This window comes from Schistocerca serialis, chromosome 2 (assembly GCF_023864345.2).
Source record: "Schistocerca serialis cubense isolate TAMUIC-IGC-003099 chromosome 2, iqSchSeri2.2, whole genome shotgun sequence".
Classification (NCBI taxonomy): domain Eukaryota; kingdom Metazoa; phylum Arthropoda; class Insecta; order Orthoptera; family Acrididae; genus Schistocerca; species Schistocerca serialis.
The window spans coordinates 1,015,945,181-1,015,965,449 of NC_064639.1; the positions used below are offsets into that span (position 1 = coordinate 1,015,945,181).

At 45.6% G+C, this 20,269-nt stretch overlaps 1 protein-coding gene and 1 pseudogene across 1 annotated transcript in view; one reads left to right on the forward strand and one right to left on the reverse strand.

Moving 5' to 3' along the window:
• LOC126456594 (protein lozenge-like) overlaps nucleotides 1-20,269 on the forward strand; it is a 739,855-nt gene that overhangs the window by 433,347 nt on the left and 286,239 nt on the right. The window lies entirely within an intron of this gene.
• Nucleotides 11,212-11,329, reverse strand: LOC126458663 (5S ribosomal RNA; annotated as a pseudogene).

Genomic DNA, 20,269 nt, shown 5'->3' on the forward strand with positions numbered 1-20,269 from the left:
GGAGCCACTTCTCTTTCATCGTGACAATGCCGGACCAAACACGAGCACATGTAACAATCCGACGCCTTGAGTTCACTGGCGTCGATCATCCTTCATACAGTCCCGACTTGGCCCCATCCGATTTTCATCTGTTTCCAAAACTTAAAGAACACTTTCTGAGACTTCGTTGATAGCGATGAAGCAGTGCAGAGCAGAGGTGAGGTTGTGGCTCCGCCAACAAAACCGAGCCGGCCGAGGTGGCCGAGCGGTTCTGGGCGCTACAGTCTGGAACCACGCGACTGCTACGGTCGCAGTTTCGAATCCTGCCTCTGACATGGATGTGTGTGATGTCCTTAGGTTAGTTAGGTTTAAGTAGTTCTAAGTTCTAGGGGACTGATGGCCTCAGAAGTTATGTCCCATAGTGCTCAGATCCATTTGAATTTGAACAAAGTCGAACATTTTACAGTGACGGTATCAACAAACTGATCGCTCATTGGGAGAAATATATTCGTCGCCAGGTTGACAATGTTGGGAAATAAATATGTATACATAAAAAATAAAGATACAGAATGTTAAAAAAGTTTTTATTTAAAATCTTTAAGATATTCAAAATAAAACTTTTAGATGGATTACTTTCCAGCAAGCCCTTGTATTTCTTTATTTCCGATAGTGGAAATAAATCTGACAAGTGAAGTCAGAGGATAATTATATAGTGGTGGTAATCCGCAAGGATAGCCGAGAGCGCTAAAGCGCCGCTTCCTGGACTTGGGTGGGCCAGCCGGCCCCAGATCGAATACGCCCGGCGGATTAACGACGACGGCCGGTGTGCTGGCCAGCCTGAATGTGGGTTTTAGGCGGTTTTCCACATCCTACTAGGTGAATACCGGGCTGGTCCCCACGTTCCGCCTCAGTTCCACGACTGGCAGACATTTGCAACACATTCACACTATTTCAAGATTTACACTAGACGCAGACAGCTGGGGTACACTAATTCCGTCCCCGGGGGTATGGGGTGGCGGCAGGAAGGGCATCCGGCCACCCCTTCCAATTCACCTTGCCAAATCCGTACTTAACCCTGCCGACCCTTCGCACAGTGCGGGATAAAGGCGGTAGCAAAACAAAGAAAAAGAAAGATAATTAAATAGTGGTGATCAGTTTCTTGACGCTACGGAACTTTGTTAACATAACCTCATCTTCCACATGTTCCTTTAATGGTATTCTAGGCTGCTACTGCTGTGAACACACGCTATTATGTTCCGCACGCTAAACCTCTCATTAAAATTTTCTCGCGGAAACCAAACAAAGCGCGCAATTTTCTTACGTGTAAATTGTCCGACATAAGAACTATCCATGCTCGTACCCATACGCGAGCGCGATATTTTCTTTTTCCTCCCGCCATCAGTGGAACTTAATCGTCCGTGAAACAGTTAGGCGAACCGTCGCCTCGGTGGCTACGGATGCTTTCTTGCGCGCTCCGCGACGCGGACAAGAACGGTGGACACATGGAGCTATTGAAATATTACAGCCGCCGATCCGCCCTGGTAATGACGTAGCAGAGAAGGCCGGAATGCGGAAGGGCGCGCCGTCTGCGAACAAAAAGCAGCGAACAGCCGGCGACTCGTCTAGGGGCGTGAGGGCACCCGAACTGCCTCAAGGCAAGTGATTCACCTGCTCCCACAGTGGGCCACCCGCTATCTTTGCCAGATGTGCGTGTAGCGCAGTTTGCCGATACTCCACAATTCCAGTGCTGTGTAGACTGTCTGGGCAAAAAGCTCCGGACACACCTACGTAATGCGGAACTGAGCACTAGTTATCACGAGAGACAGACCTGCCAGTGTAAAAGGAGGCAGCGAGTATTTTGTTGCCAGTACAGAAGCAGTAACAGTAGAATGAGTCTGTCAGAAGAGTTAAGCGACTTCGAACGTGGACTAGTCATTGGACGGCACTTATGAAATCCATCAGGTATAAGTCGTAGATCTAGTCTTAGGCTCAACAAACTGAGCACATGGATTGTACACTACTGGCCATTACCATTATTACACCAAGAAGAAATGCAGATGATAAACGGGTATTCATTGGACAGATATATTACACTAGAACTGACATGTTATTACATTTTCTCGCAATTTGGGTGCGTAGATCCTGAGAAATCAGTACCCAGAGCAACCACCTCTGGCCGTAATAACGGCCTTGATACGCCTGGGCATTGAGTCAAACAGAGCTTGTATGGCGTGTACAGGTACAGCTACCCATGCAGCTTCAACACGATACCACAGTTCATCAAAAGTAGTGACTGGCGTATTGTGACGAGCTAGTTGCGCAGCCACCATTGACCAGACGTTTTCCATTGGTGAGAGATCTGGAGAATGTGCTGGCCAGGGCAGCAGTCGAACATTTTCTGTATCCAGAAAGACCCGTACAGGACCTGCAACATGCGGTCGTGCATTATCCTGCTGAAATGTAGGGTTTCGCAGGGATCGAATGAAGGGTAGAGCCACAGGTGGTAACACCATGTAAACATTCAGTTGATTTCAGTTCGTGGTTTCAATTAACACAAATTCAAGGAAAGATTCAGTTGCAAACAGTCAACTGATTTCGTGGTTTCAGTTCACACAAATTCAAGGACAGATTCGGTTGGGTGAATCCTTTTTCGACTGACTGACTGAAAGGTAATGCACAACCCAAACAGCTGGAGACGCTGACATGTTATACAATAAACACATCCTGTTAAACCGGCCGTGAGAAAGAACATACTACGTTGTGCTGCGAAAATGTGGCGTTTTGTTGTCCTTTTCGCAGTCATTTTTAACAGAGAATAGGAAAGTTGTGTTTATGGCTAACTTTGTAATCCTACCTGTTCGTAGATTAAAACCATGTGAAATACTGTCATCAAAGCTGCTACCCTCACAGATCCAGTAGCTGTAAAGATTAATAATCCGTATACTAATGATTCGCCGGCCGGGGTGGACGAGCGGTTCTAGGCACTACAGTCTGGACCCGCGCGATCGCTACGGTCGCAGGTTCGAATCCTGCCTCGGGCATGGATATGTATGATGTCCTTAGGTTAGTTAGGTTTAAGTAGTTCGAAGCTCTAGGGGACGGATGACTCAGTAGTTAAGTCCCATAGTGCTCAGAGCCATTTGAACCATTTGAACTAATGATTCCAACCGAATCATTTTGATTTCCGTTCCCAATAAAAGTTCTATTCCCAATGACAACAAATAAGGTCAGTGAGAGGGGGGAGGAGGAGATGGACGGAGAAGGCGAGAGGAGCACATAGACAGAGAGATGAGGGTGGAAGGGATGGATAGAGTATATGATAAGAGACGTACAAGAAACGGGGGGAAGGTAAAATGGAAATGTCGTGTAACTAGGGCCTCCCGTCGGGTAGACCGTTTGCCAGCTGCAAGTCTTTCGATCTGACGCCACTTCGGCGACTTGCGCGTCAATGGGGATGAAATGATGGTGATTAGGACAACACAACACCCAGTCCCTGAGCAGAGAAAATCTCTGACTCAGCCGGGAATCGAATCCGGGCCCTTAGGATTGACATTCTGTCGCGGTGACCACTCAGCTACTGGGGGCGGACAGGGGGAAGGTAATGGACAGAGATAGGGTGGGGGGAGGAGGAGAGGGATAGAGAGAGGAGGGGAGAGCGATATCTGCGCATATATATACACTGAAGAGATAATGAAACTGGTGCACCCGACTAATATCGTGTAGGACCCCCGTGAGCACGCAGAAGTGCCGCAACACGACGTGGCATGGACTCAACTAATGTCTGAAATGGTGCTGGAGGGCATAAACACAACGAATCCTGCAGGGCTGTCCATAAATTCGTTGGAGTACGAGGGGGTGGCGATCTTTTCTGAACAGCACGTTGCAAGGCATCCCAGATATGCTCGATGCCCATGTCTGGGGAATTTGGTGGCCAGTAGAAAATGTTTAAACTCAGAAGAGTGTTCCTGGAGCCCCTCTGTAACAACTCATGAAGTGTGGATTGTCGCATTGTCCTGCTGAAATTGCCCTAGTCCGTCGGAATGCACAGTGGACATGAATGGACGCAGGTGATCAGACAGGTTGCTTACACACGTGTGACCTGTCAGAGTCGTATCTAGACATATGAGGAGTCCCATGTCACTCGGGCTGCACACGTCCCACACCATTACAGAGCCTCCACCAGCTTGAACAGTTCCCTGATAACATGCAGGGTCCATGGATTCATGAGGTTGTCTCCATACCAGTACACGTCCATCCGCTCGATACAATTTGAAACGACACCAGGAAACATGTTTCCAGTCATGTCGGTGTTGACGGGCCCAGGCGAGACGTAACGCTTTTGTGTCGTGCAGTCATGAAGGGTACACGAGTGGGCCTTCGGCTCCGAAAGTCCATATCGGTGATGTTTCACTGAATGGTTCGCACGCTGACACTTGTTGATGGCCCAGCATTGAAATCCGCAGCAATATGCTAAGGGTTGTTCTTCTGTCAAATTGAACGATTCTCTTCAGTCGTCGTTGGTCCCGTTCTTGCAGGATCTTTTTCCGGCCAGAGCGATTTCGGAGATTTGATGTTTTACCGGATTCCTCATATTCACGGTACACTCGTGAAATGGTCGTACGAGGAAATTCCCACTTCATTGCTACCGCTAAGTCGCTGTATCCAATCGGACGTGGACCGACTATAACACCACGTTGAAACTCAATTAAATCTTGATAACTTGCCATTGTAGCAGCAGTAACCGATCCATCAACTATGCCATGTCACTGGCCTTATATAGACGTTGCCGAAAGCAATGCCGTATTCTACCTGTTTAAATATCTCTGTATTTGAATAAGCACGCCTATACCAGTTTCTTTGGCGCTTCCCATACATATTTAGTAATTGCGAAGCATTGCAGGGTTCGGTAGCAGTTTAATAATTCGAATCAGTTCTTGGAATCTGGTTTTTCTAAAGCGAATAAATGGAAGCACAGTGGCAGAGATTTCTTTTTTCCTGGCAGCCCATCTGTTTATTTGCGAAATGTCCCGACGCGAGGTGCTAGCTGGCCCAATCCAGTGTGCAGTCGCGCATCCGCTGAATCATCAGACTGAGGAGGCAGCCTGGCCGTGCGCGAGGTCACTGGGCCGTGACTCAGCCTTCCGGCTAACATCGAGACTGGCTCAGGCCCAGGCGCTGCCGCTGGCCGGTTCCTAGTTGCTCTTTCATCAGGCTCGCTTCCCAATTCGTGCGAAAGCATTCGCGGCCTGAAAAGAGCGAGTGCTTCATAAACACGCCGAGTTTACAACATTATCTTACAAGTTCCACTGCCCTGCCACAGTGCAGCAGTGACGGTACTTCGCGTCATCGCACTTGATAACTTCGTAAGCGCTCTCAGAAGTGTTCTCCAGTTTTCTAGTTGTTTTTGTGCTGGCGTAAGCTGTCGCCAGCACACCGGTCGGCAAGTATATACACTCCTGGAAATGGAAAAAAGAACACATTGACACCGGTGTGTCAGACTCACCATACTTGCTCCGGACACTGCGAGAGGGCTGTACAAGCAATGATCACACGCACGGCACAGCGGACACACCAGGAACCGCGGTGTTGCCCGTCGAATGGCGCTAGCTGCGCAGCATTTGTGCACCGTCGCCGTCAGTGTCAGCCAGTTTGCCGTGGCATACGGAGCTCCATCGCAGTCTTTAACACTGGTAGCATGCCGCGACAGCGTGGACGTGAACCGTACGTGCAGCTGACGGACTTTGAGCGAGGCCGTATAGTGGGCATGCGGGAGGCCGGGTGGACGTACCGCCGAATTGCTCAACACGTGGGGCGTGAGGTCTCCACAGTACATCGATGTTGTCGCCAGTGGTCGGCGGAAGGTGCACGTGCCCGTCGACCTGGGACCGGACCGCAGCGACGCACGGATGCACGCCAAGACCGTAGGATCCTACGCAGTGCCGTAGGGGACCGCACCGCCACTTCCCAGCAAATTAGGGACACTGTTGCTCCTGGGGTATCGGCGAGGACCATTCGCAACCGTCTCCATGAAGCTGGGCTACGGTCCCGCACACCGTTAGGCTGTCTTCCGCTCACGCCCCAACATCGTGCAGCCCGCCTCCAGTGGTGTCGCGACAGGCGTGAATGGAGGGACGAATGGAGACGTGTCGTCTTCAGCGATGAGAGTCGCTTCTGCCTTGGTGCCAATGATGGTCGTATGCGTGTTTGGCGCCGTGCAGGTGAGCGCCACAATCAGGACTGCATACGACCGAGGCACACAGGGCCAACACCCGGCATCATGGTGTGGGGAGCGATCTCCTACGCTGGCCGTACACCACTGGTGATCATCGAGGGGACACTGAATAGTGCACGGTACATCCAAACCGTCATCGAACCCATCGTTCTACCATTCCTAGACCGGCAAGGGAACTTGCTGTTCCAACAGGACAATGCACGTCCGCATGTATCCCGTGCCACCCAACGTGTTCTAGAAGGTGTAAGTCAACTACCCTGGCCAGCAAGATCTCCGGATCTGTCCCCCGTTGAGCATGTTTGGGACTGGATGAAGCGTCGTCTCACGCGGTCTGCACGTCCAGCACGAACGCTGGTCCAACTGAGGCGCCAGGTGGAAATGGCATGGCAAGCCGTTCCACAGGACTACATCCAGCATCTCTACAATCGTCTCCATGGGAGAATAGCAGCCTGCATTGCTGCGAAAGGTGGATATACACTCTACTAGTGCCGACATTGTGCATGCTCTGTTGCCTGTGTCTATGTGCCTGTGGTTCTGTCAGTGTGATCATGTGATGTATCTGACCCCAGGAATGTGTCAATAAAGTTTCCCCTTCCTGGGACAATGAATTCACGGTGTTCTTATTTCAGTTTCCAGGAGTGTAGAAAGAAGATTTACAGGCGTTGGATCAAGCGCGCCTATCAGGAGAGAGGCCAAAGACAGACTCCAAGCAACAGTCCGCCAACGCCCTCTCGACCGCAAATATTTAGATCGCCGCAACTTACTGGAGGGCTCAGTCTCAGTCAGTAGCTAAGTCTCGGTTTCGTTACTAGCTCCGTCACTATCCTAGTTTGCTGTGTGTAATTCACCGCGTAGTGGACTTGTACTTCACCAGCAGTGAGGCTACCGTGGACTACTACGGAATAGCTTGTACCACAACACAAGGACACTGTTAAAGTTAAGTAGCAGCTATATGCTTAAGTGAATAAAGAACCTTGTTAATACATGTGAGCAGTTGTGTTGTAGAAAGAGGATACCAGCCGCCAACCTACATCCTCTCCCTTGATTCCTGTGGTACAAGACTCAACAGTGGCGACGAGGACACTACAGTTTTAAATATAAAAAATTTGGGATTAGTATTGTTATTGTCTCCCAATGAAAAAAATTAAACATTCTGCGGAGAAATCAAACTGTGATCTTTTACGAGACGTTGATGAGATGATGATGAGGAGGTCCCATACTCCGCAGAGCGTAGGGGACGTTGCGGGAGACCCGAACTGCTGTACTAGGCAAGATCCTAGCGGAGGTAGTTTGCCATTGCCTTCCTCCGATCGTAAAGAGGGTGAATGATGATGAAGACGCCATAACAACACCCTGTCATCTGGAGGCAGGAAAAAATCCCTGACCCTGCCGGGAACCGAACCCGGGATCCCGTACGCCGGAAGCGAGAACGCTACCGCAAGACCACGAGCTGCGGACTACAAGACCTTCTGAACAGATATATTACTATAACTGAAAAACAGGCGACACATGTGTAATAATCTACGATGTTTATTGTGTTTGTGCATAAGTTCACAGCGTTTTCCCATAAATTTAATAGACATAACAGACACGCATGGCAGAGACTTTAGTCAATAATATATTCTCCTTCACTATTCACAACAGTCTGCCAGGCACTTAAAAGTGATTTGCAGAGTATCCATGTAAATGTAGCCTGCCAACGCTTGGGTAACTTAACGATTCCGCGACTGTAGAAATCACGTGATCTTGAGGCGAAGAACTCGTCGATCCATGTTCGGAGTGTATTTTCATCCAGAAAGGAAGTTCCTTGACGGTTATTCGATAAAGACCGGAAAAGGTGAAAATCTGAGACGGCAAGATTAGGTGGTCAAGTGGGTGCGAGTGACTTCCCAGCCAAACAAATGCATAGTGCTTTTTGTCAGTCTAGCAGATTGCTAGTAGCCGTTGTCGAGAAGCATCACCTCAGGCAGTCTTTCCGGTCATTGTTCTTGGACTGCATCTGTAAGACGTGGAAGTTTGTGATAATAAATTTCAGCAGTGGTGGTCACACCTCAGGGAAGCAATTCATAGTACACCACATCGTCGCTGTTCCACCAGAAGCATTATATTACTTTTTGTGGATGCGCGCGGGGCCTTGTACCGGACTTGCTGCTTTCTTTGGATTCAACCATTCCTTTCTTTATCCTTATTTTAGCATAAAAACGCCGTTTCTCGTCACCAGCAACGATACAGGGTAGAAATGGTCAGTGTTCTTTACGAGCCAATTGATGACGAGTAAGCACCCACTGGTTTTTGTGGTTTTGGCTTAGAGCATGAGGCACCCAGACTCTTGATTTTTTAACCTACCCCTTTGCATGCAAATTCGCACGATGGTGGAATGATCACAGTGCATCACATTCGCCAGTTCTCGAGTATAATGACATGGCTAATTGTGGACTAATGCGTTTAAACGATCTTCATCAGACCCCAAAGGTCTTCCTGAACGTGGAGTGTCACTAACGTCAAAACGATCCTCCTTAAAAAGAGAAAACCATTTTCTTGCTGTGCTTTGCCCAGTGGCATGATCCTCCTACACGGTACAAATGTTTATGTCTGCCACCGCTGCTGTCACCCTCTACTGAACTCAAACAGAAGAATATGTCGGAAATGTACCGATTTCTCTACATTCCTTTTTCTAGCGACCACAGCTCCACTCATTATCTCGAAACGACAAAATGACAATATGTAAACTCAAGGAGCAGCAGTGAACTACAAATAAAATATGACAATCGATACCGGAATACGAACAAGCAAAACAAAATCGCTACGAACTTACGCACTAACCTAATATTATTTCACTAACCGGTTTTAGGCTGTTAGGACATCGTCTGGTGCAAAGACGCAGGGTGACAATTACTAAAGTATATGAAATAAAATCATCATAACTGTTGTCCGACGTTTCTTACAAAAAAAGTCGCTTAATCATCTGAGGCCATTTTCACTTCAGTGTTGTCATGGAACCAAAGAATCCATGTCAAAAGAGTAAAAGGGACCTAAAACAATGCGAAAAAACAGACATCACGACCAGACACCAAAAGCTACCAAAATAATGAAACATGGAAAACACAATTACAATGGGGGAGGGGAGGAGAGAGAAATCACATATTGCTTGGAATTACTTACAAAAACTCCATAGCAAACGTTCCACCGTGCTGCGCGACCGGGGAAACAGCCGCATATTTCTCACCTGATATTTCAGACATCCCCTTCCTTTCGCATGTAACAGAACATCTTTACTACTGCAGTTTACACCAGATGATGTAACTGTAACTATTCCGAGACCGTTCGCGTACCCAATACAAGATTATGGATTTCACTCTGTCCTGCGGCTTTCTTCACTATTCTGATGTGTTTCAGGCCATTGAATATGCCTCATATGAAGTAATATGAAAAGCATCTGGCACAACGCAAATTGTATTTATTCAGTTGTATACGATAGACAGATATGACCCCATAATCATCTATAAATGAAACAAGTTTACTGTTACCAGTCACTGTTTATTTGTCTCCACGACGCGTTTCAAAGGTTTAAACCTACATCATCAGGTGGATTTACATTGTTAATATGACGTGTGTGTGTGTGTTGTGTTACGATATTTTGGAGGAACTTGTGGCACTGTCTCCAGTGGTCACAGGTTCCTCTCACATCACATGTATACTGTCATATTTTGTAAACAGATATAACCTGCCATATTTGGCTGGCTCTGAGCACTATGGGACTTAACATCTATAGTCATCAGTCCCCTAGAACTTAGAACTACTTAAACCTAACTAACCTAAGGACATCACACAACACCCAGTCATCACGAGGCAGAGAAAATCCCTGACCCCGCCGGGAATCGAACCCGGGAACCAGGGCGCGGGAAGCGAGAACGCTACCGAACGACCACGAGCTGCGGACGCTGCCATATTTGTTCCTCCAAAACATCGTAACACAACACACACACAACTGTCATAATACAAATGTAAATCCACCTGATGATGGAGGTTTAAACCTTTGAAATGCGTCGTGGAGATAAATAAATAGTGACTGGTAACAGTAAATTTGTTGTTTCATTTAATGTCAATAACAGTTATGGTAAAGCCTAACCTAAAATGTTCGCATTTAAAGTCAATAATCATCTGTTAAGAACTTTGGGAATAACGGCAGGACGGGAGAACAGTGCAGAAAATCATGGAAGTGTTGTCACTAACACAATACGACCCCTCGCTTAGAGCGTGAGTAACGAGAGAGCAGGTGGTAGAGGAGCAAGTTGAGCGTTAACTCTGGGCGGGCGAACCCTTGCCTTTAATTTGCAGGGTGCGAGGCGGGGAGGGTAGCAAAGCAAAGCGGCGAGCGGCCGCCACCTGCGGTGTGCCGGAAGCTGAAAGGCCAGTTCGGCGGCGCTCTTTCCGCTTTGATTGGAGCTCGGGCCAACTTCCGCTCTCGCCCTACGTGGCGGCTTTGAAACGGCCGCACTCCGGCTAAGCTATTTCCGTCGAGTGGCTTGATAGTGCTCGAGGACGGCGCGGCGTCGCCAAAATGCCGCCCTGCTATCAGTTGACACCCGCTAACTGAGACGGCAGCGAAAGGCACCGACAATTATTAATAAAAGAAATAAATTCGCTAGATGAGGCTAACCATTGTATCTTCTTATCAGTGTAACGAACCAAAACGTTGTACAAATGAAATGACACAGTTTCAGAGACTTGACTGGTCTCACAGAGATATGATATGAATATATACGAAGCGACGAGGGAAAATTTGAAACAAGACTGTTCTCTACTAAACCACCTTGGCATAGCGGTTCACAACTGCAAGGATTACCCTGGCACGCCTCTCTCCTCGATCCAAATTCTCACTGCCACCCCAATCGACTTTAAATTCGCCCTTATACAAGAGCAGTTTACGAGACCGGAGCCGCTACTTCTCATTCAAGTAGCTCCTCAGTTTGCCTCACAAAGGCTGAGTGCACCCCGCTTGCCAACAGCGCTCGGCAGACCGGATGTTCACCCATCCAAGTGCTAGCCCAGCCCCACAGCGCTTAACTTCGGTGATCTGACGGGAACCGGTATTACCACTGCGGCAAGGCCGTTGGCTTAATAAGAATAACCTTATATATAATACTTCACATTCGTATATTACTTTAATCCCAATTACCAATATTATGACGGCAGCAAACGAAACTTCGTAATAAATGAAAATAAACGAAGTGTATAATTAGGTATACAATCGGTATTATTATTATTATTGTTATTATTATGTAAAAATATTTGTAGCAAATGGGTTGTTAACGAAAAAAGACTGAAATATTTACTATCGAAAATTACAGAAAACAGATTTATGAAGTCACAATAAATGCAATGTCTTAGATGCTCTAGTTGCTGGCCTTCAGCATTAACACATTGCTGTAGTTTGTACACTCATGCACACTTTGGCACAGAGATATTGATTGTTAGAAATGTCTTGTCATGCTTCGCATAACAGGCAGACCCACTCTGATCATATTTTTCGCGCACCCTTTAAATTGATAGCCTACTTGTTGGAGATGTATTTAATTCTTCTGTCCATTTCTATCGAACCCGCTCAGCATTCTCTGTCTTCCAGTATTGTTTAATCATCCTCTTCCGCTGGTCGTTGCTTACATTACAAGCCATGACTGTCGGAATATTGAAAAAAATAGAAAACCTTAGGATTAAAATGTAGTGTATCTACCGAATATCTACTTATACATCTCCTGTGTATTAAGCGATTTGGGGTGTTTTTGTTCAAAACAGCATCTCACTGGATAGCCGCCCGGTAGCAACCAACTGCATTTTCATATCTCTCTGCGTAAAAGCACAACGCTACACTGCGGCCATTTAAACTAGTCACTGATAAAATTAGCCTCGGCGTCAGGGTTGTACAAGGGTCACTCCAGAAGAAATGCATACTATTTTTTTAATCCATCTTTTATTCTACATGTTTGAAAGTTTTACAGTGTGTAGATACATCCTTTAGGAACAATATTTTCATTTCTCCACATAATTTCCATCCCTCTTAACTGCCTTACGCCACCTTAGAACCAGCGCCTGTATACCCGCACGATAAAATTCTGGACCAACCTGTTTGAGCCACTGTTTGGCAGTGTGCACAAGGGAGTCATCATCTTCAAACCTTGTTCCACGAATAGAGTCTTTCATTTTCCTCCTTTTATACTGCCAAAGAGATGATAGTCACATGGAGCCATGTCAGGAATGTAAGGCGGGTGTTTCAGTGTTGTCCATCCGGGTTTTGTGATCGCTTCCGTGATTTTTTGACTGACAGACGGCCGTGCATTGTCGTGCAACAGCAAAACATCCTGCTTTTGCCGATGTGGTCGAACACGACTCAGTCGAGCTTGAAGTTTCTTCAGTGTCGTCACATATGCATCAGATTTTATGGTGGTTCCACTTGGCATGATGTCCACAAGCAAGAGTCCTTCGGAATCGGAAAACACCGTAGCCATAACTTTTTTTCTTGGGTGAATTTGCATGATGCCACTCCATTGATTGCCTCTCCGTCTCTGGTGAAAAATTATGGAGCCATGTTTCATCACCTGTCACAATTATTCCAAGAAATTCATCTCCACCATTCCCGTGCTGTTCCAAAAGTTCGCTGCATACCGTTTTTCTTGTTTCTTTGTGAGCCACTATCAACATCCTGGGAACCCACCTGGCACAAACCTTTTTTAACGTCAACACTTTCAGTATTCTACAATCACTTCCTTCCCCTATCCCAACGTAGCGTGACAATTCGTCACTGTGATGCGTCTGTTAGCAGTCACCAATTCGTTAACTCTCTGCACATTGTCTGGAGTGTGTGCAGTACGAGGCCTGCCGCTGCGAGGACAATCCCCAATATTGCCGTGCCCGCTTTCATCACGTAACCTGCTTGCCCACCGACTAACTGTACTGCAATCGACAGTAGCATCTCCATACGCCCTTTTCAACCTCTTGTGGAAGTTTCCCACTGTCTTGTTTTCCAAGCACAGGAATTCTACGACAGCACGTTACTTCTGACGAACGTCAAGTGTAGCAGCCATCTTGAAGACATGCTGTGACGGCACCACTCACTGGAACAGGTTGAACTGTTTGAAAATAAGCAGGAAGGATGTATCTACACACTGTAAAACTCTCACACGTGCAGAATGAAAACTTTATTTTTACAAAAATAGTGTGCATTTCTTTTGGAGTGACCCTCGTACATTCTCTACAATCTGGGACCCAAAAGGAATTTTATCGGGAAGGTGTGGAAATAACTTCTACCTCCACGTCGCCAATAATCGACAGAGTGAACGGTTTTATGGAATGACTTACAGCTCTCCATTTGCGTCTCCGACCGCACTTCACCAGAGCACATTAAGTGAGCCATGACTGAACATTACTGGGCAGTACTAAATGACGTTCTGCCGTCCGCACCAAACTGTGTTGCGCCATTATACTTGGTGCGTTCGGACACACAGGAAAAATTCCATGTGAAGTGTTGGCAGAAGAGCCAACACCGTTTTGCTAGAGGAGGCCGAAATGCACGCTTTTAAAGCTCGCGCAGTCTGGCGTGAGGTCTGGAACAAGGTAAAGTAATTATCCTATAAAGAAAAGAACGTAGTTCTTGGAATACTTAACTTTAATCTATAATTGGTTTACATCGCTCTTGACTGTACATGCTTCACAATATAACTGGTAATGGCGCCTTGCTAGGTCGTAGCAAATGACGTAGCTGAAGTCTATGCTAACTATCGTCTCGGCAAATGAGAGCATATTTGTCAATGTAGCATCGCTAGCAAAGTCTGCTGTACAACTGGGGAGAGTGCTAGTAAGTCTCTCTAGACCTGCCGTGTGGTGGCGCTCGGTCTGCAATCACTGACAGTGGCGACACGCGGGTCCGACGTATACTAACGGACCGCGGCCGATTTAAAGGCTACCACCTAGCAAGTGTGGTGTCTGGCGGTGACACCACACCATGAACGGCCACACGAAGTGCTAAATCGAAAGAGCGTTCGAGGATGTAGTTATAATGTACCGTTTGTGGACTGCTCTAGCCCTTTCAGACCGGATTTTTTTCTGGAGGAAGGAAAATTTTAATTTATGTGGTAATGCCCGTAGGTGATTTTCTAACGATTTTAGATGCAAAATTTGTACAAAAATATGTACCCGTTTTCAAAACATTTTATGGACTAAAAAAACTAATTATAAAATATTCTCTACTGCAATAAATAGTAAAATGGTCATTTAACTGTTGGCAAGCAAAATAAAACTAAAAACATTCAGTTATAAAGTGGAATATAGTGAACGAACGACATCTGGGTATTCTGGTGGTCACCAGCTGCTGCGCATTGCTACACTGACTAGCTGATATTTTCAAAGTGATACCCACCAGTTGGCTGTACTTCAGCACGATGAAAAGGTTGAACATCCACAAACGTGTACCTCAGGTTTTCATTGGGAAAAAGTATTTCTGTTACAGCTAAGATAATAAAAGTTAATGTACACAATTGTAGCCAGAGGGTCTCAAAGGGCTATGGGCTATTTTTATACCAAATCTACACAGGCGGAGACGATAACCCGAGCTCACTGTATTTGCACACTAATCAGAATTCTACTCGTGTAGTGCATGAATATTTTAAACCAGTGTGTCAGACCAGGACTTACGTTGTCGATGCAAAACTTGAAGACAAAGATACGAATTGCCAAGTGTTCCACGAATCGAATGAGCAGGTAGACGCAAGCGGATGGGAAAACCCAGAAGGCTGACAGGACAACCTTCTGTAGTTCTTGGAGTAAGCTTCGGACTAACAGTGCCTGTTTGCCATACAGATCTCGGCAACAAACCATCTTAAGAACTGACAACCGGCGCCATGTAGAGGTCAGAAAATATGGATGTATTAGTTCATGATTTTGCTGGATAATATCATTTTAAAGGCAAGAACGTAACTGTGAAGCTTCGTATTCTAATGCGCAAAGAAACTGACCAGTTGTGATAAGTATAGAAAGGAGTGTATTCACACAGCAATCTAATTATCAAACGGCAATGGTCAGTTCTTAAATCGTTCACTAAGTACCTAGCCTATGCTCACGATGTGACATTACTCGCACGAAACATTGCTGTGCTAGGCGAAGCCTATCAACAACTGGAGAAAGGTACAAGGGAACTTGGCCTGACAGTCAACATCAAAAAGACCAAGTATATGGCAATGACCAACCAACAAACCCTACCAAATCTCAGGATAGCCGACAGGGAGTTTGAAAGGGTGAGAGACTTCAAGTACCTTGGGTCGACTATCACTGAGACAAATGTCATTGGCGGTAAGGTGAAAGCCAGAATAGCAGCAGGTAACAGATGCTACTTTGCCGCATTACGCATGCTTAGGAGTTCGCTTCTATCACGAAAATCCAAAATCATCATTTACAAAACAATTACAAGACCAGTTGTTATGTATGGTGCCGAAACGTGGACCATGACAGTAAATGAGGAAAGGAACCTTAGCATATGGGAGAGAAAGGAGCTACGTAAAATATATGGCCCAGTATATGAGCAAGAAGGTTGGCGCATCCGTACGAATGCAGAACTACAACACCTTTTTGTAGAACCTGACATTGTTACTACCATTAAAATAAGAAACAGCGGTGGGCAGAGCACGTGGTCAGAATGGAAGAAGACAGAGCATGTAAGAGGATTGTTGATGGCAAGGCTGGAGGCAGACGGCGGAGGGGACGCCCCAGAAAGAGATGGACGGATGGAGTTGAAGAAGACATGAAAAAGCTGGGTGTTAGAGGATGGAGACGGAAAGCCATGGATCGGATAGAATGGCAGGATATTGCGATGCAGGGCAAGGCCCTTCAAGGGCTTTAGAGCCGAGGAGTAAGTAAGTAAGTAATGGTCAGTTGAAAATGGAATTTTCTCATATCAGCCAATGATACACTCACTCGCCAGAAGCTGCCAGGCATACTCGCCAAAACTATATTCAGAATGCACTATAAAGTCTAATGTATTATGTAATGGTATCCCTTCAACTGTCATAATTAACCATTTTCAACTACTATTGGACATAGTTCCCTACCAGCTTCTCCACATACCGTGTATTACGATCTTTAGCTTCATGGATCCAAGTTTGTATTGCGTAATATTTTCTGTCAGTCATCCACTAGGACGTCCGCTGAACCTGTTCTCATCACTCGAAGGCCGCCAGAGAATTTTCTTAGCGCTGAACCGCAAATTCATCTACAGAGGATGATGCTCAATCCCTGTCCATTGTGATTCATCTACATCTCCACAAGCCGCCGTAAGGTGTATGGCAGCTGTCCATACACCCCAATACGAGTCCTAATTTATCTTGCCTGTGCGGTCCTTGCCTGCGCAATCCTTACGCTAAATGTATGTTGGTTGCAGTGGATTCGTTCTGCAGTCAGCCGCAATTCTGTGAATTTTCTCAATAGTGTATCGAGAAAAGAACATCCAGGGTATCCCGTTTAAGTTCCGTAACACTCGTATGTTGATCGAATCTTCCAGCACGCTTCTGAACTGCTTTGATATCTTCCTTTAACACGATCCGTTGACGGCCGGAGTGGCCGAGCGGTTCTAGGCGCTTCAGTCTGGAATCGAGCGTTCGCTCCGGTCGCAGGTTCGAATCCTGCCTCGGGCATGGATGTGTGTGATGTCCTTAGGTTAGTTAGGTTTAAGTAGTTCTAAGTTCTATGGGACTGATGACCTCAGATGTTAAGTCCCATAGTGCTCAGAGCCATTTGAACCATTTTACGATCCGTTGGAGACCCGAAAAACTAGTCAGAACTCAAAAATGGGTCGCACAAATGGAATATACGCGGCCTGTTTTGTAGATGAGTTACTCTTTCCTAAAACTCTCCCAGTAAATTGAAATCGACCATTCGTCTTCCCCACTACCGTCCTTATGTGCCCATTCCATTTCATATCGCTTCACAACATTACGCATAGATATTTAATTGACGTCACTTTGTAAGCAGCACACCATCACCACGGTATTGATATACATTAATGGGTACTTTACCCTACTCATCTGCATTAACATAGATTTTTCGACATCTGTAGCACGTTCCACCGTACAGTAATTATGTCTGTCATCCTGTATCCTCCTACACTCACTTGAAGAGGATACGTTCCAGCACCATACAGTGTCATCAGCAAAAAAAGTTGCAGATTGGTGCTCAGATCATTTACATACATAGAGAACCAGAGTGGTTCTATCACACTCTCCTGAGGCACTCCTCACGACGCCTTTGTCTCTGATAAACACTCGTCGTCGAGGACAATGTACTGGATTCTTTGAACCACACTGGTCACATCGGCGTTGATAGATCGGATGCGATACAACTTATTGTGGCGACGGCATGAGTACATGGAAGCTAGGGAATGCCACTTTGCATAATTTAGCTCCTTGTGCAAGTTTTGCAGCTAAATATACCACAAAAATATCAGTATCTGAATTTTTATCATCGACAGCAGACGAATGGTAAATTCGAAATTTTCTCTTTTTCGTCTATAAACTTGCAACTCATTTGGTTCCAGACCATGCCTCCCTATTTGTTCTCCATCACTCCCAAACGTCTCTATCGACACAATAACAGCGTATATAAAGTGTCCTAAACTTTTGAGATTTAAATAATAATGATGGTAGAGGATCTTAAACTATTTCATAGTAAGGAATCAAAGGTCGGGAAAGAATATTTCAGGTACCACGAGGCCTCCAATGAGCAGTGGAGCTGCACACCGTGAACTTTATTTCAGGTCATCAGTTTCTTGGCTCGTTTGAAGCGGCGAGCCTCAATTCTACACCTGTGTCAACTACAGTCCGTGTTTCAATTATCTGTTGGATATATTCCAATTTCTGTCTTCCTCTACAGTTTTTACCCTCTACACATCTCTCTAGTACCACGGAACTTATTCTCTGATGTCTTAACAGATGTCCTATCATCCCGCACCTTCTTTTCTCATTGTTTCCCATATACGAGTTTCCTTTCCTCGCCGATTGCGCACGGAACCATATTTTATCAGTCTACTTAATTGTCAACATCTTTCTATAGCACGACGTCTCTAAGACTTCGATTCTCTTCTCTTCCGGTTTCCCCACAGTCCGTGTTTCACTAGAATACTGTGCTCCAAACGTACATTCTCGGAAATTTCTTTCTCAAATTAACTCCGATGTTTGACGTTAGCAGACTTCTTTTGGCCGAGAATATCTTCTTCGTCTGTGTTAGTTTGCTTTTAATGTTCTCCCTTCTTCCTCCGTCATATTTTATTTTGCTCCCTAGGTAGAAGAAATCCATAGCTTCATCTACCACTTGGTCACTAATACTCATGTTAAGTGTATAGCTAATCTCATTTCTGCAACTCCGCATTATTTTCACCTTTCTTCGGTTTGCCCTCAGTCTACATTCTCTATCTATCATTTCATTCAACAGGCCCTGCAGTTCTTCTTCACTGTCACTGAGGACAGCAATGTCATTATCAGCGAATCTTATCACTGACATCCATTCACCCTGAATTTTAATCCCACTCTTGAATCTTTATTTTATTTCCGTCATTGCTTCTTCAATGAACAGATTAAATAGCAGTCTGCATCCATCACTTGGGCTCTTTTTAAACCGTACTTACTTTTCTCTTCTAGTTGGCCCCTCTTGGTTCCTGTACCTATCATATATTACCCGTCTTTTCCTATAGCTTACACCTATTTTCCTATGATTTTTTTACACCTTGCGCCGTTTTAGAGTGTCGAACGCTCTTTATAGGTCGAAAAATTCTTTGAACCGTTTTGATTTTTCGTAAGTCTTGCTTCCGTTATCAAGCGCAACTTCGGAACTGCCTCTTTCGTGCCATTAACTTTGCCAACGCCATATCTGACCATTAGATAATGAATTTTCTTTTTTATTCTTCTGTGTATTATTCTTGTCAGTTACTTTGATGCATAGATTATTGAGCTGATCGTAAGATAGTCTCCCACTTACGTGCCCTTGCTATCTTGGGGCTGTAAGGATGATGTTTTTCGATATTCTGATTGTATATCTCCAGTCTCATAGAGTCGCCAAAGTTGAACGTCCGAAGGAATGTTACTTATCCCTTCCTCTCTGTGATATTTGGGATCTCAACTAACAGCTCTCATCTTCTCCTTCCCCCTCAACCCCCATCCACCCCCTCCCGCCACCAACCCATCCCAAATCACTCCGTAGGTTCTGCGCATGTTGGACACAGTAGATCTTGTCTGTGACAGTATGTTTCAACATCACGGTTCACAGTCCCCCACCTACATTAATGACCACAAACTCATGAACAACAGATTCATCAGTCGGCTGAAAGAGGAGGACCTTTCTCATGGACAGCTTAATCACCGTACCTTGCGAGTATGGGCTTTTTCCTGTAGAATTACATGAAGTCTAGGTTGAACAAAAGACCAGTAGAAACTGAAAAACTGATTAGTAGGGTGTTAGCTGTCTGTGTCATTCTACAACAGACAACAGGGATGTTTGAGTGAATGAAGCAAAGTCTTATGTTCCCCTGTAATGCTGGCATTGAAACTGGTAGAAGTCACTTTGAACATTTTATTGTTGTAAGGTACGTTGTGTTTATGAGGACAAAATAGCAAATTCATTATTATCTCCTTATCTCATAATACTCAGTTTACGATACTCTACCATCTGTATGGTTTTCTCCCTAAAAGGTCTGTAGCGTACTGTATACAACGAAGAAACTGATTAATGTGCGTACGTGTTTCAGCCGTCTTCACACACGACGTGAAAGTGAACGTGGAAGTGGAAGCGAACGTGGACTTAAAACTGGACGACTTTCGTGACTCCGCAACGTGGAATTTCATGTTGCGAAGTATTCCAAGGCGTGAAAAGAAGAATAACTCGCGTCAGATTTTTCCAACTTGGAGAACAACGTGGGCAATGAGATGAAAGATCTCTTTCTGAGTGAATAGCACAGTTTAGGACGCGTCATATTTTATTACATCGCTTGTAGTTGCAGCGCCCTTTCTATGAATACTGGTTGTG